The 26,082-nt window shown below is 45.0% G+C and overlaps 1 non-coding gene and 1 pseudogene across 1 annotated transcript; both read left to right on the top strand.

The window, feature by feature from the left end:
• Positions 1-265: 265 nt before the first annotated feature.
• On the top strand, positions 266-395 carry LOC127199689 (small nucleolar RNA SNORA17). Its single transcript, XR_007831965.1, has one exon. It is a non-coding gene; the product is annotated as a small nucleolar RNA SNORA17 (small nucleolar RNA).
• Positions 396-11,503: 11,108 nt separating this feature from the next.
• LOC127199102 (NADH dehydrogenase [ubiquinone] 1 alpha subcomplex subunit 3-like) lies at positions 11,504-11,758 on the top strand (annotated as a pseudogene).
• The last annotated feature ends 14,324 nt before the right edge of the window (positions 11,759-26,082 follow it).

The raw sequence follows: 26,082 nt of genomic DNA, 5'->3' as shown, positions 1-26,082 counted from the left end.
GGCTGCCTTGCAAGCAGGGAAACTGAGGCATAGAAACACAGCAGGGACAAGAGCAGAGGCTCTCTGCAAATGCGAATGAATTTCCAACCTATTGATATGCAAGTCATCTGAACACACATTTCAGATTTCTTCACAACTGTTCTTCTATGTATTTATTTATATTATTTTGCTGTGTTTTGTTTTTCAAGACAGAGTTTCTCTGTGTAGCCATGGCTGTGCTGGAACTTAGAGAGAGCCACCTACCCTCTGCCTCTCAAGTATGCTTCCTGCTGCTAGAGGCGGTGCAGGTGTGGCTCCTGTGTCACATGTGCCTAAGTATGTAGCAGAGAGGAGAAATGCTGTGTCTACACTCAGTGTCTGACCTATGAAAATCTGAATGATTAGTAGCTAACATTCCCTGGGGGAAGAAGGGGAGCCAGAGCTAGCCTGAAACTACCACCAGTCGGGCACCAGGCAGGCTCAGACCAACTCCCTGGATGAGGAATGAGCCAGAGATTAGAAGAACCTCACATGGAACCACAACCCCAGACAGGGAGTGAGCCCAAGGCAGACGACCCTCACAAGGGGCCACTCAGACAGGTGGGACAAGAAGCAAGTCCAAGATGACCACCAGACTGGTACCATGGAGCCTGGACAGGGGGCTAGCCTAAGATGACCACCAGTCCAGTGCCAGGCAGGCTGGGGTAGGGGTAAGGGGAGCCCATGCTTGAGATGACCCCTGACCCCTGCCTGGAGCCATAATGCATGAGCGGGGCATAGCACTCCTAAGATAACACCAGACATTCAGAGACCCCAAGTGCCACTAGGAGGAACAAGTAAGTGGTGGAGGAAGGGAAGAGGAAGAGAAACAGAGGATGTGGGCACAATGAAGAGAGACAGAACTGGAGACTCCAGGGTAGTGAGGAACAGCCTGACGTGGTAGCCGGTGATGTCACTTGAGACCATGGTGGGGTCCTGGCCTGTGCTGCTGGGGGTGGGGGGTGGGGGTGGCCCATGTCTGGGTCTGTGGGCCTGCAACAGCAGGGATCTGTTACCACCAAAGGCCAGGCAGACATCCCTGGTCAGGACGGCAGCCTGGGGACATGTGACATCTGAGGGCTGTACAGAACCCGCCCCACTCCTCACCTGGGCATCATAGAAGAGCTGGCCTTGGGGCCATGACCCCACCCTTACAGTACTTGGGAGAGAGTGGGCTCCGGCATATTAGGGGAGCTGCAGGTGAGCCACCAAGAGGGTGTGAGCACAGGATGAGAGCTCGCCCTGCCTCTTGCCTGCTGGGCAGTGGCGTGGACAAGACAGAGATGCCCTTCTGTCTTCCTCACCCCTTACCATCTGTGCCAGATGGGAGAGGTGGCCCCAGGGTCATGAGAGTGGGAGAACTGGCCCTGTCTCACATCTGCTACAACCCCAAGGAGAGCAAGTCCTGCACCTCACCTGGGCAGCAGGGTAGAGCTAGCCCTAGTTTCAGGGTTTGCTGGTAAGTGGCCCTGAGAACGTGAGAGCAGGAGGGCCAGTGGGCTGAGCAGCTCAGATACCTCTCAGGGCCAGATCCAGGGCTTTGAATTGGCTCATCCCAACATCCATCCCATCAATGATCTATCCGCCTGAGTGAGTGAAGGGGCCAGTCTTACAGATCCAAAACTACAGATCTCCATGACACAGGGCAACAACGAGCTATCCAAGAGGAGTCCCAGTGAGATTCCAGTATTGATAGAGTCACAGAAGCCAGAGGCCTCGTACCAGACTGAAGAGTCATTGTAACGAACATTTGCAAGCAAAGAAGTGTAGACAAGAGAGGATACTGTGGAACACACTGTGGCACACTACACCTTCCACAATGAGATTTTTTTTCTCCGTTGGGGGGAGGTTGCAAGGGAGGGAGTGAGGGGAGGGGGAATATGAGTGGGATTGGAGTGTACAATGTGAAATTCTCAAAGAACCAATTTTAAATAAATAAATAAATGCTTTCCTTAACAAAAGGGAGCACCAAGCTATTTGGTTCATCTCAGAGCAGGTTCCTTTTTTCTGTTTACTAAAGTGTTTTTTAACAATTCTCTATGTTGGCATACTCATGACAGGTGACTCTCAAAGGCAACATTATAAATAGACACTGATTTCAGGGGCTTGCTTTATGGATAAAACCAAAACTATGAAATTGGAACGCAGTTTCATATGCCTTCAGTTCTCTCTTGCTCAGTGGAGTAATCACCTCTTAATAGCCAGCTCTGGTGTTGGGACCACAGGCTAGTGAGCTTTATTGGATGACAAAAATTAATTACGAATGAGGACCTACTCTAAGCGCAGAATCTTTTGTATTCATTAGTCTAGTTAAGTTGGCAGTTTCACACTTCTGAAAAGGCAAGCACAAAGAAAAACTTACTTTATATACCCATTCCCTTCTGCTTTTCTTAAATACCTAAATCTTGAAAACTTACACAAAGACATTAAAAAACTTGGCCAGGCATGGTGGCTCATGCCTTTAATCCCAGCACATAGGAGGCAGAGGCAGGCAGATCGATGTGGGTTCGAGGCCAGTCTGGTCTCCAAAGCAAGTGCAGGACAGCCAAGGCTACACAGAAAACAAACAAAAAAAAAAACAAAAAAAAAACAAACAAAAACAAACAAAATCAAACAAACAAACAAACAAAAACCATGGTACTTGAGAGCCTTAGCAGCGCCATCAACCTTCGAACAGCAGCAAGCCCACGCATCTGCCAATACTCTTGATTAACTCTCTGCTAATAACCCTGGCTGTTCTGTCCTTCTTTGACATAGTCTTACCATTTAGACAAAAATAAATACATAAATAAATGAATAAATGAATAAATATATAAATAAATAAATACTTTTTTAAAGCAAGCATTTTTTTCAGGCAGTGTCCAGGCCATTGACCTGCTTTTGTTAGCCCACACAGGTTTTCAACCATGACACACATTGAAATAAGTTAAGTTCACAGAAAAATCCAGGTTCACTAGAAAATTCAGATATCTTTGCAGATCTGGGCCTGTGCCCCTGTAGGAATAACCCAGCTGGGACAGGGAAATAGCTGGCACTTTCACAAGCTGACAGGACGATAACCACGTTGGTGGTGACCGCCATTTGCCCATCAGATGATCCTGTTATGAACCCCAAGCATTACAGGGTTAACATAGCTGTCAGTAGAGCCTTCCAGGTAGTGTGTGCTGAACTGCTCCACAACTGACATTTGACAAGTTAATAGTTTTTGAGAAAGCCCAGACACATTCCCGGCTACCTTTGTCTGGCTATCATAGCAAAGCACACCCTCATGGGTCACGGGGCAGGGACTCTCTGTCCCATGCGTGCTCAAGTGTGCTGCTATGTGGACATCCTTGTGCGCAGTCCCGGCTTTCTTCTCTTTCTTTGATCTCAAGACACTATCCAATTTTGATGGATAGTTCTCCTTCACTGGATTTTTCTAAAGCAACAGTAGTGGGCCTGCAAGCAGCCATCATCCCTGCAAGCCTACGCCCAACTGCCCACCTCAGTGGTTCTCAACCTGTGGGTCACGACCACTTTGTCAAGTTGCTATCTCCAAAAATATTTACATTACAGTTCATGACAGTAGCAAAAGTACAGCCATGAAATAGCAGCAAAAATAATTTTATGGTTGGGGTCACCATAATGTGAGAAACCATATTAAAGGACTACAGCATTAGGAAGGTTGAGAGCCACTGCCCTCACTTGTCCTCAGCATTTTAATGTCTATTAAGACCAGTTAACACCGGGCATGGTGGTACACACCTTTAATTCCAGCACTCAGGAGGCAGAGGCGGTGGATCTCTGTGAGTTCGAGGCCAGCCTGGTCTACAAAGTGAATCCAGAACAGCCAGGACTATAAGAGAAACCCTGTCTCAAAAAACCAAAACAACAACAACAACAACAAAACCAGTTAACTTCATATGCTTTTTGCCATGTTTCTTTCAGAATTTGAGTTTCTGACCTCTTCTGATAAAGCACTTTCTATTTTATTTTATTAACATGTGTTCTGGCTAGATTTATGTCAGCTTGGTATCATCTAGAGTCACTTAGGAAGAAGGAACCTCAGTTGAGAAAATTATCCCACCAAATTGTCCTATGCGCATGCCTGGTGTACCTTTCCCTGATGGGTCATTGATGTGGGAGGGTCCTCTGGGCAGGTGGTCCTGGATGCTCTAGGGAAACAGGCTGAGCAAGGCATGGGGACCGAGCCAGTATGTAGCACTTCCCCATGACCTCTGCATCAGTTCCTGCCTCCAGATTCCTGCTTTGAGGTCATGCCCTGACTTCCCCAGAAGCATAAGATGAAAATAAACTTTTTCCTTCCCAGGTTGCTTTTGGTGATGATATTTTTATCACAGCAATAGAAACGTCAAGGCAACATGTATTGTGCATTCACTGAAGTTGTGTGTGTGTGAGAGAGAGAGAGAGAGCAAGACTAGGTCTCACTGCAAAGCTCTCTCTGGCATTGAACATTCTGTGTATGCTAGACTAGTCAGGAACTCACAGATATCTGATTGCCTCTGCATTCTGAGTTAAAGGCATGAGCTCGGAGACATTGAATTATGGCTGAATGAACGAGTACAGGAAGTTGAGAGCCTGACCCCAGAGAATGTCAGTGGCAGCAGCAGGAACAGAAGTACGCACAGTGATGACTCAAGGTGATTAGCACTGAGCCCCCTCTCATGGATTAAAGTGGGGTCCAACAGCATTCCAGTAGTGTGAGCCCATATATAACTTAATTCTATAATAGTCATGTTGAAAGGGCTTTTAATGTAAAATGAGTCTAACAATATGACCTAGATAAAGCAATATAACCAAATTAGTCCCTTTACCACATAACCAATGTTAAAAGCCACTAATGAGATATTTATAATCTGTACTAAGCCTTTAAACCAGTCTGTAACTCACACTGACAGAACACTTCAACTTGGCTGCCCATAGTTCAAGGGCTCAAGGTTCACGTGACGGGTGACAACAGGAAAGCAGAGATCTAAAAGGCCCTAAAAGTCCCAGAGGCAATAAAAGTTAAATAAGGCGGCTCAAAGCTACGGACATACCTTGATAATGCCTGGCCCTCTCTGGTTTGAGAAGCTAAGTGTGCTTAAGCTTGGTTAGCAACTGGATAGGAAAAAACAAAACCACTCATGGTAGAAAGAAGCAGAATGGAATGGCACACACATTTATAACATGGACCAAGGTGGAACCGACAGCCGAAGGCTAAAAGCAGTGTTTGATCAAACCTAATTGAGGAAGCTGGGAGATTTATTCCCTGGGTAGCAGGGAGCCACTGACAATTTCGGTCAAGAAAGTGGTTTATCAGATCTCTGTTTAAGATGGATAGTTTACAAGGCTGTAACTCAAATGAAATTAGCCAGGTCTGAACTCGCATAAATAGAGTTAGACTGCAGAGACAGGTTCTCTAGAAAGCTGATGTCGGCTCCACACAAAGAATACTTGTGTGAGTTGTGCCCAAGGCGCCATGTGCTTGCTGGGAGGGTGCAAATCCGACTCTGGGAACGCAGACCCAGAAGCCAGATAACTGCTGTCAGGAGTCGCGGGGCTCTTTTGTCCCCTGCAACGTACAGATAGCAGCACTCCGTGCTCGGTTCCTTTTGAGCGAGTAGTAACGTCTCGGCTTCCACTCCCATTCAGTCCCATATTGGAATGCAAGGGAGAGAGAGACAGGGCTATTATTACCAAGATAACCTTGAGCTTGTTCTAATTTATTTTTTTAAAGAAAATAAATCACTCTCAACCTCTGTTGCTTTATTATTAGGGGCTGGTAAGAAGAACACTTTATTCCCCCAGCAGCCAGTATAAGATTCTGTTCTAGTGAAAGACTCACCTTTGCTAGGAAAATGCTTTAGCGGGTTAGCTTGGGGTGGGTGAACGCTTTGGGGCAGGAATGTCCCAGGCAGCCAAGGATTCAGGGGACAGGATGGAGCTACAAGGCAGGATGCAGGACTTGCACAAGTCTTCAGTGATAAAGCTAAAATTCTGATTGCACACTCGGGAAGGCTCAGCCATGTTGACAGCAGAGAAAACTCCTGCATAAAAACAATGCAACAGAGGAGGCCAAAAAGACCGGCCAACCCTCTCCATGCAGAAAAGTCATGGGGAGCACTGCAGAGGAGACTCGAGTCAGACAACATGGTCCTCTTAGCAGCATGTGGTACTGTAATTCCCAATAGAGTTCACAGATCCTGGGGCACACAGGGGCATGACCATGATTAAAAGTAGTCACCAAGGACAGCCACACGGGGCTTCTTAGCAGTTAAGTTTTTTCACCACTGTGACAAAAGATTTGGCAAATACAGCTTAAGGAAGGCCTTGACTTAAGAACACTGCAACAGGAAGGCATGACAGGCAGAGGCGAGGTTGCCTGGTCACACTGTCTCACCTCAGGAAGAAGAAAGGTGGATGAACGCTGCTGACTTATTTCTCCTTTTTATTCAGTCCAAGGTCACGGAATGGTGTAGCCTACATTCAAAGTAGGTCATGCAACCCTCGGTGAAACCTCTCCAAGGGCTTCCTCACACACAGGCCAAGGAGTGTCTCTCCTAGGTGACCCTTCATCCCGAGCAGGTGATCCTGAAGACGAACCATCAGGTGAATTTGTAGACACTGGGTTCCTTAGCAGGTCCTGCCATCCGGCCCTGGTGTCAGGATCACTGTTTGAAGTGATCATCGCTCAAGTGTTCCGAGCCTAGTCAGCTTGTTCAGCCAGAAGCTGAGTGACAGGGGATGAGAGGCTGAATCGGCAAGTCCTTGGGGGTGCCGACACCCAGGCTACACTCCTTTGGGGGCTTTTCACTGGGTAGGAAATAATTGATACCTTCCTGTATTTAAGTTGTTAGATTATAGTTGCTGTTCTCTGCATGCCTAGGTGGGTGTGTACGGAGGTCAGAGAACCGTGGCTGCCATTCCTCGGGTGAGGGCCACCTTTGTTGAGACAGGGTATCTCAATAGCTTTGAGCTCATGGATCTGACTACCCTGGCTAGGCAGTCTCTGGGATTCTCCTGTCTCTCCCTCCCCACTGATGGGGTTCTAAGCATGTACTACCACAAACCCAGCTTTTTAAAAAAAAACATAGGTTCTGGGGATAAACTCAGTTCCTCATGCTTGCAAGCCTAACCCTTCAATGATTGGGGCCCTCTCTCCAACTCATATTATTAGATTAAAATAAACATTTTCACTGTAAGACCTGGAGCCTTGGATGAATAGCAAGCTCCCAGCATCCTGTGCTGTGCCACCAGACTGCAGACCCGTGTGTTTGCTGTCAGCTATAGAGCACCTTCCATGAACAAGTCCAAGTTGCCTGGTGTAAAAGCACACCCAGGGCTTCCTACAGCTGGACCCTGGAGATCAACCGCCTCAGCCCACCCACCTGGAAGTTGTCTTTCATCCTCCACCATAGTTTACAAACAGCCTGGAGGACTCATCTGGTGAACAGCACAAATTGCCTTCCTTACCACCGCCATTTAGAGCCATTTGGAGGCTCTTGCAAATGCAAGCTAGATAACCATAGATGCTACTGTGGTGTGCAACCTCAGGCTCGTACTGTCACACAGCTATGAAATCCGTTCAGGAAAGCACCCGCATATGACGTTCCATGCTCCGGGCGTGTCTCCGTTCTATTGCTGTGAAGAGACACAACACGGCCATGACTACTACTCTTATTAACCGAGGCTGGCTCACAGCTTCAGAGGTTTAGTCCAGTATCATCATGGCAGCATGCAGGCAGACATAGGGCTGGGGAAGGACCTGAGAATTCTACGTCTTGATCCACAGGCAGCAGGAAGAACTCTGAGTCACACTAGGGGTGGCCTGGGAACTGGAGACCTCAAAGCCCACATCCAGTGACACACTTCCTCCAACAAAGCCATGCCTACTCCAACAAGACCACACCTCCTAACAGTGCCACTCCTATGGCCAAACATTCAAACACATGAGTCTATGGGGCCAAACCTATTCAAACCATCACAGGACAATTTTGAGAAAGTTAGCAGGCACTAAAACACTTACCCAAGGAAAGCGCTCCATAAGCAATATCTCCTCTTTTTTTTCTCTCTTCCTCCCCCTCCTCTAAGGGGAGGGGGACTTTCTCTTCTCACTTTTCTCTTTCCTCTCTTCCCTCCCTCCTCTCATCTCCTGTCTCAGATAGCTTAGCAATACACATTTCCTTGCACTCTGCAAATGGCTATGGGCACACTCATGAGCAGACCTCAGACTAGCGATGGCCAGTCACACCAAAGAGCCTGTGGTGACCTTGAGGCAGCCTGTGACATAGTGAGTGCACAAGACAGCATCTAGAGAACACTGGTGTGAACAGGCGATGGCTCCCACTCATGCTTACAGGTTCAGCATACTGTATCCCAATATTCAACACAAAATCAGGCCACGAAGCCTGGCCAACAGAAATAGTTAGAGAGGCAACAGGAGGTGTGGGGGGATGCAGAGAGGATTCCAGGAGAGGTTGAAGAAGGCAGCTAGGGAGGGAGAGGCATCACAGAAATGGGGGAGAGATATGAGAAATAGGAGATGTGTTTGTTACACATTCCATCCCTGGTGTAAAAGGAACTTGCAAATACAAACAAAACCTAGCTTTGTCCTTAATCATCTCCCTCGAGCTTCTAGTTCAGAAGAAATCCTAAGGCAAACCAACTCCAGCCACAGGCCGTCCAAGCTCAGTGTCCTTCAGAGCCCACACCTTCCCTTCTCAAGATCCCTCCCTGCGTGACCTTACTTGTTGGGAAGGACTCACGTCAGAGACACACTCGTTGGAAAGCCTTTCTTGCTCTTGCCACTGACTCCAAAGAGTCACCCCACTCTGAGCTCCTTTGGCAACCCCAACTAGCTGCACATCATCCTGTATTTCAATCACGTACTTACTGGAGTAACTCCCCCTCGCGTTTTGAACTTCTTGGTTAATTAATACCCGGCAATTAAAGCTGAAATCCCATCCAGTCGCAAAGCACGGAGTTTGAAGCCATGCCACACTCATCTTGTGAGCGGACTCTGTAACCCATCTTGAGCTGAGGCTGTTTGCAAGTTAACATATGATGTATCTGGCAGCCAGTGACATCTTTTTAAACACAGCTACTGCTCCACACTCAGGAATCAGAGGCCCAAGAGAGGATGGCAAGGTCAAGAGTGGCCCAGGCTACAAAGTGAGTTCTAGGCCAGTCTAGACTGCACAGCGAGACCCTGTCTCAATAGCCAAAAAGAAGAGATGGGAAGGGAAGAAAATGGAGGGAAGAGGAGTGAAGGAAGAAGAGAAGAGAGAGAAAGAGACAGGAAGGGAAGGGAGGGAGGGGGAAGAGAAAGAATAAAAGGAAAGGGATGGCAGGGAGAGAGGATGGGAATGGAGGAAGGGGTTGGCTTCTGTTAGTGCAGGGCTTAAAGCTCAAAGGTGCCTCACCCCCATTCACATACATTAAGCCACCTGGATCCCAGTTCCGTCTCCCACAGGGAATCTATGCAGGTACAGAGTCCTTTTCTTAGTAAAAATGGCAACTGAAAGCTTGACTCAGTGCAGCATGAGGCTGTGAGGAGGTAGGTAAGCACAGATGCACACACCAGAACATACTAAGAATTCATCAAGAAGATGGCTGCCGGTCATACGGTGCACCCCAGAAACAGGCAGGCAGGGCTCTGTGTGCTTGAAGCCATCCCGATCTACATAATGAGTTCCAGGCCATCCATGGATACAAAAGGATGCAACACACACACGTGCACACGCACACGCACACACACACACACAGGGCACAGGTGCCAGGCTAGCAAGATCACTCAGAGAATAAAAATATTGGGTACCAAGCCTGAAATGAGAGAACTGCTTCTTGCCAGGTGTCCTCTGCCCCAACACAAGCCATGCTGTAGCACATGTGCATACATATACAAATGGATGGATAGATAGATAGATAGATAGATAGACAGACAGACAATAGATAGATAGGTATACTTTTTTTTTAAAGTCGTGGATATACAAAGTTCTTTCTGCCTTGTTTTTGGGTAATTTTTTTAACTGTTAAAAAAATAAAATTTACAATGCTGACCTTTAAATTTTTTATTCTCTCTCTCTCTCTCTCTCTCTCTCTCTCTCTCTCTCCTCTCCTCTCGCTCCTCTCTCATCCTCTCTCTCTCTCTCTCTCTCTCTCTCTCTGTGTGTGTGTGGTGTGGTGTGTGTGTGTGTGCGTGCCATGTGTGCGTGTGTGTGCATGTGTATTTGTGCAAATGAATGCCGGGCTGCTCATGGGGTCCAGAAGAAGGTGCTCAAAGCCCCAGGTCTGCAGTTGCTGGTGGTCGTGGGTGGGCTGCCTGGTGTGAGTGCTGGAGACTGAAATCTCTGCAGGGCAGTACACTCTCTTAACCGCCGAACCCTCTCCAGCCCCAGGGATGATGTTTTTAAGTGTCCAGCTAGCACTGTGGACCACATTCCTATTATTACACGACCTTCAACACTGTCCATTTTCTTCATTTTTTTTCATCTTCCCAGAGAAGATTTCTGCCCTCATCAAACACGAGTCTCTGACTTCCTGTGAAGCCTCTCGCAGCCATTGTTCCCCTCCCATCCCTGTGAATAACATGTTGTCTTTCCTTAATACTTCATAAAGTGTTGTTGCTTTGAGACAGGGTCTTATTGGGTAGCCCTGCATGGGCTGGAGCTTTCTATGTAGACAAGACTGGTTTTGAACTTGAGGCAATCTTCCTGCCTCTGCCTTCCAAGTGGTGGAGTTACAGGCATGTGCCACCACATCCAGCTTGCACCTCATGCAATTTTTATCATAAGCATTTGTGGTAATGCTTATCACACTTGATATGTGTTCTTGGGTCACTCGGATTGGAACATGTGCATATCTGCTTCCTGTTTAGGGCTGATTAGACGTTGTCTGTCCATTCTTCCACTGGTACTCAGGATGCTGTTTGTAATGCTGCTGTGAGTGCCAGCAAACAAGTTGAACAGGTCATAAAGTGAAGGAATCATTCCTAAAAGTCTTTCAGTTAGTTACATATCTACAAATGGAACTGCTGGGTTACACAGTAACTCTTTGACTTTCCAGAAGTTGACAGTTTCCCACAGTGGAGGCAACATTTCGCATTGTGACTAGCTGTTCAAAAGTGTGCTGACACTTCTAAATAAGAGCTAAGATTGGGGGTTGGAGAGATGGCTCAGAGGTTAAGAGCACTGGCTGTTCTTACAGAGGTCCTGAGTTCAATTCCCAGCAACTCACTCCATGTATATAGTGGGACCTGATGCCCTCTTCTGGCATGCAGGTGTATGTGCAGATAGAGTACTCATACACATAAAATAAATAAATAATTTTTTTAAAAAGAGCTAATATTGGAAGCAACCTAAGTATCTAATAGCAACTGCTTTCATGATGTGTAGGCCATCCTCAGTGAGGTACATTAACAGTGAATCCGGGAACAGAGCCTCATGCAAGGCAAGGGACCACAACTCCCAGAGAGCTCCGTGGTTTTGTCGCCTCCAAGACCAAGATGACCGGGAGAGTCTCCACCTTCCTCAAGAATGCCTGGGTGAAGGAGCTGGTGCTGGTAGTGTCCTTCTCTGTCTGGGGACTCATTGTAATTATGCCCATAATCAGCCCCTATACCAAGTAGGCAGAAATGATAAACCAGGCCATACCCTACCATTACCCAGTCAGTGCCTTTGCGAGATGATGGGAACATGCCCCACATGCCCAGCCATGGAACCCTCAGGGCCCCAGCATGGAATGGCTGAAGAACCTGTGAAAACTCCTGCCAATGGAAAAGGCCCCTTCCCTGCTGCCCTCCAATAAAAATGTGAAAAACAAAAAATTAAAAAAGTGAATCCTTTTTATTTAATTGACCAATTCCTATGATTAAGAAGAGTCTCATTTATCACCTGAGAAAACAGGGTATGAAGGAGTAAATATGTAAGGCTTCTGTTTACATAAAAGAGAAGAAAATATTTCTATGTATAGAAGCTGGGGAGTAAAGTGGGCTGCCCAACAGGCATGAGGACCTGAGTTGAGGTCCCGGAACCCACACAAGAGCCAGATGTGGTGGTGTGGACCCCTAACTCTGGCTTGCCTTGGGGTGAGCAGGAGACAGGTGGATTCTTGAAGCTCACTGGCCAGCCGGCCTAGCAGAATCTATGCGCTCCAGGTTCAGAGAGAGACTCTGCCTCAAAACCAGGATGGAGAGTGATTGAGGAAGATGCACGCTGTTGACCTCTGGCCTTGAGGCACACGTGTACACGCACACTAAAAGCATGTACACTACACACAACACATCACACAAGGCTAAAATACATTAATACATGTAAATGTACTTGGACGCATGCAAACCATCACCAGGGTTGAGGCAAGTACAAAGTTGACCGTAGTTATTGCTTCTTTAACAGCCACCATCACTTTGAGGGATGGACAAAGAGTTTCATAATTTGAAGAATATAATCTATTTGGCAATTAAACTTAAAATGAAATAAAGGGCACTGGCTTTCTGAGTACCTTATATCTGAACATTTTCCATGCTGGGGTGTGATTGCAGGGTTGATCACCTTCAGAGATGTAGAGAGACTTTCCCCTCTGTACCTCAGGTACCTCCTGAAAAGATGGCTACTCTTTTACTTATCCACATATATTTCCTTTCTTCTTGCTTTCCAAAACAAACACTGGGGCCTCTCTCTCTCTCTCTCTCTCTCTCTCTCTCTCTCTCTCTCCACAGTGAGGTATATAGCCTCATAAAGTCCAAACCCTGACAAGCCTCTGGCCATATCTATCCCCCAAAACTCATGATATGAGCTAAAAAAACATCAATCAAACACATTGGAAACAAATGCCTCTCCTAATATTGTAAAACACAGCATGGAAGCAAAAGCCAGGAAACATGGAAGCCAGCTCTGCTCGCATTCCTAACACACCTTGTATCACATGTGCGGTTGTGTCCCTGCTCCGGCAGCAGTCTGGGAACGAAGAATAATACTTTATTCATTATCTTTGGACAAATGCAGAAAAGCACAGTAGCTCATCTGCGTAAGAGGCCACAATGATACCAAGGAGCAAATGCCACCTGCTCGCCTTCCCGTTGTCCACCTGGACCAACAAGTCCCCCAGACACATTTTAGATGAGTGCTTCCCACAGCCCCACTCCTTGCCAGTGCACGCCATGGGTGATGTGGACTTCCAATCAGCCTCGGACTTCCGATCAGCCTCTGCGCTTCTTTCTTAAGAAGCCACAGTTGATCATCACAAGAGTCAAGAGGAGGCAAAATATTATCAGTATTTTTAAGCACCATTTGAGCAGAAACATGGCATAGGGACACACACACACACCACACACAACACACACACACACACACACACACTGGTGAGTCACAGCCTGCAGGGGTTATTTTGAGCTTTTCTGCCCACTGTAACCCAGCCACATCTGGTCCCTTGTCAAGAGGCTAACTCATTAAAGGGCCACTCCCGGCATTGTCTTCCAAAGCTGTCGGACAAGCCCACGCCTCCAGCTCTTCCCCTACAGCACCCAGAAGCAGGGGAGAAAGCTGCAGGGGCACAAGCGCCAACATAGGGAGCACGTGACCTCAGCGCCCAAAGCGAGGCCCTGGCTAGATATTTATTTACTTATTTAGTGAATTTAAGCCATAGGAAACATTAACGCAGTTTTTTAAAATCCATAGATTTTAAATTCTTTCTTGAGGCAATGGCCCCAAGTTTTCAAGATGAGGGAAGATGGTGATGCTGAGGAAAAGGAAGATAATGGAATTGTTTTGAAGCCAGAAATGTACAGGAAGGGTCTGCCACGGTTGCCTGTGTGTCGGGGTCTCTGCTGATACGCTCAGCTGCTGCTCAGCTCAATTTGCCCTGCGCAGCCCGAGTAGTATCTGACAGCATGTCCACTTCTTTCAGCATCTCCCTACTACGCACATCCTGGCATCCCTGCAGCCTGAGGACTTCCTTACGCTTAATAAAATCACTTCGGTCCTCACACACCAATGAGCAAACGGCAAAGTCCGCTGTGCTGTGATTCAGCCCGGTTCTCCTGTCCTCCGTCCCATAATTCTAATCCCGGATTGTTCTTCATGTAATCATCAAACCTTGTTTTTAAACACAAGTATAATTCAAATCATAATTTTAAATTGGTCATGAAAGTGAAATGTAAATGAACTGTCGTTTATAATTAATTTGAGCCCCTGCTACAGCCATTCAGCTCAGGGCTTGACATTTCCCTGCACGTGTTCAAAAATTAAATCTCATAAATTACAATATTCCTTTAAAAGGAAGCCAAATATTATAACAAGAGGGTTTTTTTTTTTCATTTTTAGAAAATAATAATAGAATCAAAAGCGTTACTGACACCACGCATTGGTAAGGAAGTGAGAGCAAGCGTGCTTGTGTCTGTCTGCTCTGGGTAGGTTTTCTCTATTTTGGAATGCCCTCACAGAGCGTAGCATTGGAGCAGCGGTCGGAACCCATTGACATAGCCCTGATACCTGATGAGAAAAGTTTCTAGGCATTTTGAAGTAATCGATATTCAATTTGCTTGTAAGCATAAATATTACAGATCATTGGCTGCTTTAAAGAAAACAATAAATAAAGCCAAAGTCATAGGAGCCTTGTTGTGATCACAGATTTGCTAATATATATACATATATATGTATATATTAACATATTCACAAATGAATTGGCAGGTCATCTTTTATTTTTGTGTTAACTAAATGTAAAATTGTGAAAGGGGAACATGAAAAAGACGTGCCAGCAAAGCCGAGTCGTTTTAAATTTGCATAACCAAATCACCTTTCCTCATCGGAGGCAAGCAACTTCAAAAATAACTCAAGTTTATTTGTCCTCTCGTCAGAGCATAAATACAAGCTCCTTCAAAAGAGCAAGGGCATGGCCAATTGCATGCTAAATTATGTCTGATATAAATATGTATCAAAGACAACTGCACAGTTGAGGTGGAAAAGAAGGATAAACTAATCCCAGCGTTTGCCAGTGGAGTTTGAAAATCAGTTCATCATATTAAAAGTAGCTGCTGGTGTTTTTCACTTCTTGGCTTGCTTGCTATTATTTATTTCTAGCCAGGGAAATAGTACTTGATCACAATAGTATCTCTTGCCCAAGAGAAAAAAAATATCTTTTACATAAAACAACTTCTCCCCAGAGATACCAGCATGCTTCATTCCTACTTTAAAAAAAAAAAAAAAAATCCAAAAAACCAAAAATAAAACCAATGCACTTATACCAGAGGGGTGCTGATATGATACAAATCACAGATGCATATTATACATTTACATCCATGCTATAAGCTCGATCCCAGGTGCAAAAATCCACCTTAAACATGCCAAGCGTCAGTGATATCTTAGACCACTTAGGAAAGGCAGATTGTTATAAAGACTGATACCTTATTGGAATATGTTTTTTTTTTTTTTTTTTTAATCAGCCAGCCTGTCACATTCTAAATTTCTAAATCATCAAAGTATATCCCTGACATTTAAAATTTCCTATTTTCTAATGTGGCTTGATGTTTTATGTATAAAGTTTAATAATTTAGTATTGTCAACCGAAGACACGTGCCTGTTTCCTACAGAATGCGAAGTTTGAACCCTGGCTTAAACAGTCCTCGTTAAACACTGCATTGAACACACTCTTTATACTAATAAGAGGAAAAGCAAATAGCATATTAAGACTTATTGAGAGTTTCCCTCCCTTCAGTAGAGGCTGTTACTTGAGAAATTTGCTTATTAAAAGAGGAGAAACCTTACAAGGTGGAAAATTTTTAAGCTTTATTGCTAACATTCAATTATTGCCCCAACCAGTTTTTTTTTTCTTTTTTGAGTGGTACAAACTATTAATTTACAAATATGGAGCCTTTCTCAATGGCACGCTTCCAAAAGGCACCAGGTGTCTGATTGTATTCAAAAGCACAACCCAGGGTACACTTAGCACGGTAAATACACAAAGGAAAAGCCAACTGAATTCCGATGTTGTTTCAAACCTATCTGCAATCAATTATTTTCACAACTGAACGTCAATTTCACCTACAAACGGGAAAGGTTTTCTGCGGGTATAAGACACGCAACAGGCAATGCTCCTCTGAGCAACCCCACTCCTCTCCGTAATCCCAAGACCTGGAATGGAAAGGCAAAGTTATGGAGTAGAGATTTCAGTTCTTATTATTTTCCAGTTTTTCTGTGTAAGCAGCAGTCCCTAAGAGGATCAGCCGTATTCCATGTCATCAGCGTTTTCTGAGTGCCATGTTTAAGTACTTCTCTGAAGATGCGTGAGTGCACATGTAGATGGAAGGGTTATGAATAGCAATAAAGCCAAGAGTCCAACTGCAAACGTTATCATTTTCCAAAATGCATTTTCTTAGAAACAGCTAAAGGATACTGGAATTTTGCTTTCTGGGTTCATACTCTTAAGGTGCAAATACCAAAATATGCACTAAAGACTTTACCATGCGATAGGCTAAAGAAGAGGAAAATCATCAAGTCACCCCCAATTCAAAATAACAAAAGGTCACTTCGTGCTGCAGCCTAACTGGATGGCTCCAACCCTCAAAACAAAAGTCATTGCTGTTTCCCCTTGGTTTCTTCTGTGGAAGAAGGGAGCTAGGAAAGTCAGGCTGGTGTACAGCAATGAGTCTAAACTTTCCAGACTGAGGTCTGCCTGCCCTTGAGGGTTCACCTTTATCTCCCCTGAAAAATGCCAATATAAAAATTCTAAAATACCTTCATAAGCCCCAAGGAAAGCCTGTGGACAGAGAGATGATGTGATAGCTTCCTTCCTTCCTCTCCTCAGCCGTTTCTCCTCTGTGCGGCTGAAAGCAAATGCAGGGAGAGTCAGCCGCATATTTAATTAGAAGCAAGCTGCCTCACTATCAGTGAGAGGATCTACCTCTCCAATCTCTTGTGAGTCAATCTTTCCCATCTCTGATTTTCTTTTATATTTATGCTAGAATATTTAATTGTAGACAAAAGGTTACTCTGGCTGTATTCACTGCACAGAGGCACAATAATCTGCTTTAAAAGGCTTGACATTTCAGGCTTTTCAAAAAGGCTGAAAAAATTATATCCCTGCTTTTGTTAATCAATGAAGTAGAACTCTCCTGAACAAAAGAATTAAATTGCTTGGTTGGTTTAATAAAACCAACAGAAATAGCTGCTTCCTCTGGGTTTTATTGTGTAGGCATGGCACACGCACCCAGCACTGTAATTCCATATGATTCAGGGCAAAACTCTAATTTCTGCACACAGTTGGGTTTTTAAATCCTATTCAGACCCTATCCATTCTGGCTGGCTCTCTAAGGCCAGCACTTTTATCATTAAACTTGACTCTTTTTCTCAAGTGTGGCAACCATATAGCAATTTGATTTTTGTTCCTGTGCCTGTAACCCTTCAAAAAAATGTCCATTAAAATGCATTAATCTAAATATTACCTTTTTGTTTTCTTTAGTCTGGAGCTAACGGTTTTACACATCATTCCAGCTATTTAATTGGGGGAAAAATGAGTTGAGGGGAACAAACAAGTGACAGACCTTAGATGTGAACATGTAAAATAGTACCTTTAAAAAAAAACACCCCAAGATCAAACCAGGGCATAACAGTTTTGTTACATTCGTGTGTGCAGGCTAGGTTTGCAAGGAATTCTGGCTGTATTTTGGCAAAAGACTTCAAAACTTCCAGGATAACCAGGGTGATTGCAAAAGATGACAGAAACAACCTTTCCTTTACCTCATCACAAGGCAGGTCACAATTTTACTGAGAAGCCACAGGAAGACTGTCAAGGAAGGGAGCCCTTTCTGAAACGGGTCCTTTTGTTCTGTCTGTGTCAAACACACTGAGGAAGAAACGTGTTCTTCCAGGGTTCTGTGTGGAAGATCCTCAGAGTTCAGATGGTCCGTGGCACAGTCTCCGGTGGCAGTTTTGGAGGCTGTGGAAGGCAGAGCAGGGAAAGGAAGCACTGGGTGGACCAGCCATTTCTACCCAACTTCAAGCTTTACACGTTTAGAGCTACAGAGGCATTTTTCCCAAGATAATGGAGATAAAAAGCCAAGAGCCATATTTATGCCAGACAAATTGCCTAATGCTGCTTCTGACTTCACAGTCCTGGGGCTGAAGGTCACACAGAGGTCATCCAATCTAGCGCCCTATTGGTTTTGTCAGCACCCCTGAGGAGATAATGAATGGCTACCACAAACCTAGCCCTAGTAAGTGCTCAATAAATGGAAACCACCATTGTCCTCACAACCCCCTGTCTAATCCATTTCACATTGGCAGGGCTTCCCAATAGCTGGCCTTGTTGCCAATCAGTAGAACAGCCACTTGCTCAGCTGGAGGCACTGGTTTTCTCTAACAAAGATGTACATGGCTGCAAACATGGGATGGGGGGCATTACCTATCTCAGACTTGTAAAAACTACATCTCCTCACACTTTTCCAGTCTGTCACAACAGATGAGGTTTAAGCTACTTTTTAAGTTACGGCAAAGTGCCAGCTCTCCTCATGAGAGCAAGCCCCACCCCACCCCACTCCCCCCTATCCCACCCTCACCGTGTGTGTGTGTGTGTGTGTGTGTGTGTGTGTGTGTGTGTGTGTGTGTGTTCAGCTCTACCTCCAAATTCAGCTCACCATTAGGTTTTGCCCTTCTCTGGAATAAGGCCTCAAGGCCTGTAGCCAGTGGGAGAAAGGGCAAGTCCTGTCCTCAGGCCAAGTTCCCCACCTCTAACGCAGGGTGGAAGGAACATGGCAAGAAATGATGGTCAAAGCTGTTCTGAGAAACACTGATGGAGTCCAGCCAGTGCCTATGCTGCCCAGCCCCTCCCCCATTGGGCCCACAAAAAAAGAACAGTTTACTGGACTGTCTGCTCTAACACCTGGGGCACCCAGATGAGATCCATTTGTTAGCCCAGTCAGCTTGGAAGAATTTGTTGAGATTCTAGCTCTTATACATATTTTTCTGCAAGTTTTTTTTTTTAATTGTGTATTTGCATGCTTGTCTGCTGGGGATGTGTGCATGTAAGTGCAGTGCCCACGGAGGCCAGATCCCCTGACACTGGAGCTGGAAGCCAATTGATATGAGTCCTGGGAACCGAACTCAGGTCCTCTGCAGAAGCTCAACATGAGCTTACCCACTGGCCATCATTCCAGCCCCAAATGTTACATAGGTACCAGCTTTAGGGGAGTCTGTGTGTAAGAGAGAGAAGCATGCATGGGGAGCCCACAGGTCAATCTCAGAGGCCATTTCTCAGGTACCCTGAGCCAGTCCGAGTTTTGAGACAGGGTCTTTTACTGGGTCCTGGAGCTTGCCAAGTACACTAAGCTAACTGACCAGTGTACATCAGGAATCTGGTTACCTCCACCTCCCCAATGCTGGGATTAAAGGCACATGTCAGCATGCCTAGCTTGTGATATGGGTTCCAGAGACAGAAGGCAGATCCTCAGGCTTATGTGGCAGGCACTTTGCCAAATGAGCCAGCTCCCCTGACTTAGCCCGAGGGCCGTGATTTCCCCAGTGTGTGTGTGTAAGTCAAAGGACAACTTACCGGAGTCAGTTTTCTCCTGCCACCAAGTAGGTTCATGGCAGTGAACTCAGGTCCTCAGGCTTGGCAGATGGAGCCTTTAGCCACGGAGCCATCACTTAGCCCCTAGAAGAGCGCCTTGCTCTTGAGCTCACCTGTTTACTTTATGGCCTCAGTTCTTTGGCGTTATAAAAGTCATTGTGTGAACTGTGTAGGGCCTGCTCACAGTCAAGCAGGACAGGAGACATGCTGTCCGCAAGCCACATGCCCAACAGAAGCCTAGTCCGCACTGTAAGTTCTATGTCTAGAAATTCTATTGGGTCCTTTTATTCTTCAGTTTCTTTGTTGGTCATCTGTGTGGTTCCCCCTAGATCATGAGTATAGAACATGTAATTGACATTTCGGTCTTGTCAACTGATTTTTATCATTTCTCGCCACATCTCAGTTGATTTTCTTCTTTCTATGGCTCCTGCTTATTTTTCTGTATCTGGTGATGGTGTGAGACATCATGGTTTTACCCTCTTGAAACAGTTTTGGTCACGTGCTGGACTTTGTTGTCTACCTTAAAGAGTACTGTGTTCATCCCAAGGCTCAATGAAGCCTTCTCAGAGGTGACCTTTCTTGAGGACAATTCAGAGAGGTCTTTATTCTAAACTGATCAGCTGGTCCTTGAAATGGCTATAAAGAAAGCAATAGTGTGGCGGCTTCTGTGTGTTAGCAGTTGCAAGGGTGCTGAAACATTCCACCAAGGCTGGGTTCTCCATGCAGAAGAAAAGTGTGGTGGGGAGACCATGAGGAAAACCCCAATAGGCTGTCATCTTCTATGTGGAACAGGGTGGCATGTCTGTTTGATGAGTGAGTAGTACTCAGTGTTGTGAGTACAGAGATGCCTGTGTCTAAGGTCAAGTGGCTGCCCAGAGGGGCCACTGCTGTTACAGTGACCATGTGTCTAAGGCCAAGATGGCTGCTCATTGGGACCACTGCTCTATACAATGACCATGTGTTTTACGGCCAAGGTGCTGCTCAGTGAGACCACTGCTGTGTACAGTGACCATCTATCTATGGCCAAGATGTGCCAAAGGCTGGGGTTTTGCTTGTGTAAAGGATGAAACTAAGTTAATGTCATGCTGATTCTTAGAGTTGGAAGGATACAAGAAAAATTACCAGTTAAATCTGTGCTAAATAGGGGCTAGCGAGATGGCTTAGATGTTAAGAGCACTGGCTGCTCTTCCAAGGTCCTGAGTTCAATTCCCAGGAACCACTTGGTGTCTCACAACCATCTATAATGAGATCTGGTGCCCTCTTCTGGTCTACATGCAGGCAAAATACTTGTATATATGCTAAATAAGTAAATAAATATTTTTTTAAAATCTGTGCTAAATAGCCCTTCCTGAATCGAAAAACTTAGAACCCATACATGATAGTAAGGAAAGGAAAAAAAAAAAATAAGATACAGAGGAGGACGATGACGGCAGCAGTGGAGGTAAAAACTAAGCATAAAACGACCAGTGTTTGATGCTCGGTCCACAGTGTCAGAGAAGACTTCATCCATACAAGAGTTGATAAAGAACAGTCAAAAACACTATGAATGTAACATTTATATAATTCCTGATTGTTTTGTGGTTCTTCTTGCTGTAGGTAGCTTAGTGTGTGTGTGTGTGTGTGTGTGTGTGTGTGTGTGTGGTGTGTGTGTCTGTGTAGCTTAGAAAAAGGCGACCGTATCAGGAACCTTGGGCCTGGTAGAAGCTTTAGTACCTTTGGTATGTCCTATGTCAGGACAAGATCTTTGTAAAGTGAGATGGGTTTCTGCAGACCAGAATTACTTAAGTCAACATATACACAAGCTAGCTCTGTACGGCACTAACACAAGTAAAAACAGATACAAAGAAAAAAGCCAAACATGTCACTTGGAGACTAGTGTGGGCAGATTTTTCAGCAAGCCATACTCCCTAGGAGATAAGCATATAAGATCTCAAATCAGGTGCTGGTGAATCTTTGGAAGAGCTTCAGGGATGGCAAAGAGTCTACCACAGTGGTAAAACGCAGGAAGCTGGGGAAATGGCAGGTAAGTCTGACTGCACCTTCCATAGGGCACTGGTTCCCAGCCTTCCTAATGCCATGCCTCATGTTGCGGTGACCCCAACCATAAAATTGTCTCATTACTACTTCATAACTCTGATTTTACTACTGTTGTGAATCATACTGTAAACATCACATATACAGGATATCTAATATGTGACCCTTGTGAAAGAGTCATTCGACGCCAAAGGGGTCACAAGCCATAGGTTGTGAACTGATATCACGGAGGTAGGAGGTCTCCACTAGTGAGAGCCTTTCCAGCCCCTTCTCCAACAGTGGCCAGAGGCATATGAAGATCTTGAAGGGTAACCGAAAGTCCCAGGTTAAACTGTAAATGTATTAATCTTCTGTTCATATTTTTAAAATATTTAGTGTCTGGAGAGGCTGCTCAGTGGTTAAGCACTTGCTAATCTTGCAGAGAACCTTAGGGTTCAGGTCCCAGCACCCACATGGTGGCTCACCATCATCCAAAACTCATCGATACAATGCATTCTTCTGAACTCCATGGATCTCATGCACCCACATTCTGACCATAGAGATATGAAAGAATAAAATATATATTAGATATATGTGATGATTCGGTGGAGTCCCCAAAAGTATCAAAGGAAACAAGCATCATATTTCTTCTTGCAGTATGGGGTTTATTATTGTAAGAGAAAGAGCCTTTTTATTTAGGCAAAAATGTGTAATATTTGGGGGTTGGTCTGCTGCTATGTACTGTAATGCTAATAAATGGCCCCCAAGATCTGGAGGTGGCCCAGATAAGCACATTCTCATGTACAGCAAGTGATGTTGTGTAAACTTTGCTCACCAATATTCTCTGACTGGTTAAGTAAAGTAACTGACAGCCTGTAGCTGGGCAGAAGGAAAGTAGGTGGGGCTTAGGTTCCCGGGCTTGGGGGTCAGAGGGACCAAAGAGGGAGAAGAAGATGTAACAGGAGAGGATGCTGGAGAGAAGGAAGTCACCATGGGGCATGAGCACGTGGTCATGAGGGCTGGCCTGATGGAACAGAAGCAGTCCAGGTAGGAACAATGATGGTGAATAACTTGGGAAATAGCAAAATAGCTTAGAAGGCTGCTATCCACCCAGCTATAGCGTTTAAAGCTTATTATAAATCTAGAAGGTCCTGTCTCGATTACTTGGGAGCTAGCTGGAATAGAGAAGACATCTAGAATCTACTATCCCTCCCACAACAGTTAGTAAACATTTATGTAGAGTATAGGCAAATGAGATTAAGCCTGATAAGGGGTGCACAGCTGCTTCCTCCCAGTAAACTATGTGTATTTCTCTTCTGGTCACATAAACTGATCACCCAGCCAAAGAAACAGGTGCTGACATAGACAAGGAGATAAGTGACTATTCCTCCACTGACCTAGGCTAGACTAAGCAGCTAGCACCGGCTACATTAAATTCATGAGGGTAAAGTATAAACAGAGGTCCCATATAAATACTCCAGGATAAAACATCCAGATAATCGAAGCCGGGCGTGGTGGTGCACACCTTTAATCCCAGCACTCGGGAGGCAGAGGCAGGCGGATCGCTGTGAGTTCGAGGCCAGCCTGGTCTACAAAGTGAGTCCAGGATGGCCAAGGCTACACAGAAAAACCCTGCTTCGAAAAAAAAAAAAATCCAGATAATCGACACCAATAAGCAAAATATTTTTATGTTGGATTAGACCTTGCTAAGACTTCAGCCTTCTTCTTAGCAGTAAACGTCTATGATCACCTAACACTTGCTCAGAACAAATGACAAAAAACTTTCACAGTATTTCACCAAAGTTATCTCCGTGATCCCACCACAATTCTTTAGGGATGGTGGTTCAGGACATTGCATTATTGTCCTGTCCACTCTGTAAAGAGATTTCTACATTTTCTACAGTCCAGGACCCCCTGCCCAGGGGCTGCCGCCGCCTGTGCTTTCCATGGGTCTTCCCACATCTATTAACACAATCAAAAGAATCCCTACACGCATGCCCAGTGTCTTAGAGTTCAATGGCTGTGATAAAAACAACAGAACCAAAAGCAACCTGGGGAGGAAAGAGTTTATTTCAGCTCACAGCTTGTATGTAGTCCACCATCCAGGGAAGTCCGGGCAGAACCTCAAGGCAGGAACCTGGAAACAGGTACTGATGCAGAGGACACGAAAGGATGCTGCTTACTGCCTTACTCTCAATAGCTTTTTCAGCTTGATTTCTTATAGCACCCATACCATAGGCATAGGAGTGGTACTACCCACAAAAGGCTGGGCACTCTCACATCTATTACTAATTAAGAAAATGCTCACAGGCCGGGCATGGTGGCACACGCCTTTAATCCTAGCACTTGGGAGTCAGAGGCAGGTGGATCAATGTGAGTTCGAGGCCAGCCTGGTCTACAAAGTGAGTCCAGGGCAGCCATGGCTACCCAGAGAAACCCTGTCTCGAAAGAAAGAAAGAAAGAAAGAAAGAAAGAAAGAAAGAAAGAGAAAATGCCCACAGGCCAATCTTGTGGAACATTTTCCCAAATGAGATTCTCTTTTCCCAAATGACTCTAGTCTATGTCAAATTGACATAAAAATGAGCCAGCATACCCAGAGATCTCTTTTGGTCCTCTTTGGTGATTCTAGCTTCTGTCAAGGTGCCTCTTAGCACTAACCATCACGTTGGACACTGTTTCTCTGTGCCCTCTCAGCTTTGTCACAAATATATTTTATAACCTTTTTCTCCATACCAACTAAATACATTTACAACGCACTATATATCCACATGGTCCCAAAATTCCAGTTCAAATACCTCTGCCAGAATTTAAGAATTTTGACACCAACTTTACCTCTTATGAGATAATCTTCAATTATTTATTGATTGATTTGATGCTTTAATACATGCACTTGTTAAGAGTTTGGTACAATGAAGCTAATTAATGTATCTAGCAAGTAACCTGGAGCCGGGCGTGGTAGTACACACCTGGAATCCAAGCACTCTGGAGGCAAAGGCAGGATTGATGTGAGTTCTCAGCCAGTCTGATCTACAGAGTTCTAGGACAGCCAGGGTGACACAGAGAAACCCTGTTTTGAAAAACAAAACAAAAAGAAACATGGATACCACAAATGTGTTGAAAATACACACAATTCACTCTTGAATTAATTATTTCTCTGTTGCTGTGATAAAATACCATTACCAAAATAGAAGAAATTATTTAGTTGGGCTTCCAGTTCCATCACAGTGGAGAAACCAGGCAGCAAGCAGGATCTGAAAGCTTAGCACTCACAGCATCAACAGCAAACACAAAGCAGAGAAAGCAAACAGGAAGTAGGGCAAGGCTTTAAATCCTCAAGTTCTGCCCCCATTGATACACATCCTCCAGCAAGGGCACGCCTCCTAAACCTCCCCAGACAACACTCACAACCTTGGGTTAAGTATTCAAGTGCCTGAGACCATGAGAGACATCTCATCATCTCATTCAACCCGCAACTGTCTTAGCAAGTGTCCAGTACACTGCAGCGTACTGGAAGCCACAGTCCCCATAGCATACACTGCACTCCCGGAACCTTTCCATTTTCTGTAACTGAAATTGGACCCCATGTCACTTGCTGCAGCCCCTGGGGGCCACCCTTCTGCTCCCTGCTTTGGTGACAGTGATAGCTGCCTCTGGCTGACCGCTTAATGTAATGTCCTCAAGGGTCACCAAAATTACCTCATGTAGCAGGGGTGCCCTCAGCCGTCATTTGTAAGGATTGGCGGTTCCCTCTTTCTTTCTCCATCACTCCTTCCTTCTTTCCCTGTATGTGTTTGTGTATGTGTGTGTGTGTGTGTGTGTGTGTGTGTGAGAGAGAGAGAGAGAGAGAGAGAGAGAGAGAGAGAGAGAGAGAGAGAGAGAGAGAGATTTCTTCTTTGTCATTCAGCTACGGAGACACCGGTATAGTTTTTTTTTTCCAACATCATGGTCACTGTGCTGCAGTAACACTAAGCATGACGGTGCTTCCAAATGCTGTCATAATCTCCTGTGGATCTATACATCTAGAAATAGGAATGATGGGTCATGTGACAGTTCAGTGTGTAACTTTTGAGGAACCTCTATGCAGTTTCTTTTGTAATCCCACTGACAGTATACAAGAGATTGCGGTACTTTCCACCAGTTTTGGATGCATCTCTCTAATTATAAGTTACAGTGAACATCCTTTCATGTATCTACTAGCCATTTATATCTTTGGAAAAATACCTATTCAGGTCCTTTGCCTGTTTTTATATCAGGTTATTTGTTCTGTTGCAGTAGTTGTTTGAATTCCACATACAGATTAGATATTAACTTCTAAAAATCGTCCAATTTTGCTGATACAACAAAATACCTGAGTTTGCAAATTTTAAAGAAAAGGAGTTTGTTTAGCTCACTGTTTTGGAGGCTTTTGTTTATTTTCGACAAGATCTGCTTTACAAAGGCTGGCCCCAAACTCATAGCCATCTTCCTGCCTCAACATCCCAAATGTACCACTGTGAAAAGCTAAGCTATGGT

The sequence above is a fragment of the Acomys russatus genome, chromosome 15 (genome assembly GCF_903995435.1).
Source record: "Acomys russatus chromosome 15, mAcoRus1.1, whole genome shotgun sequence".
NCBI lineage: Eukaryota > Metazoa > Chordata > Mammalia > Rodentia > Muridae > Acomys > Acomys russatus.
This window is presented reverse-complemented; position numbering and strand designations above follow the sequence as displayed.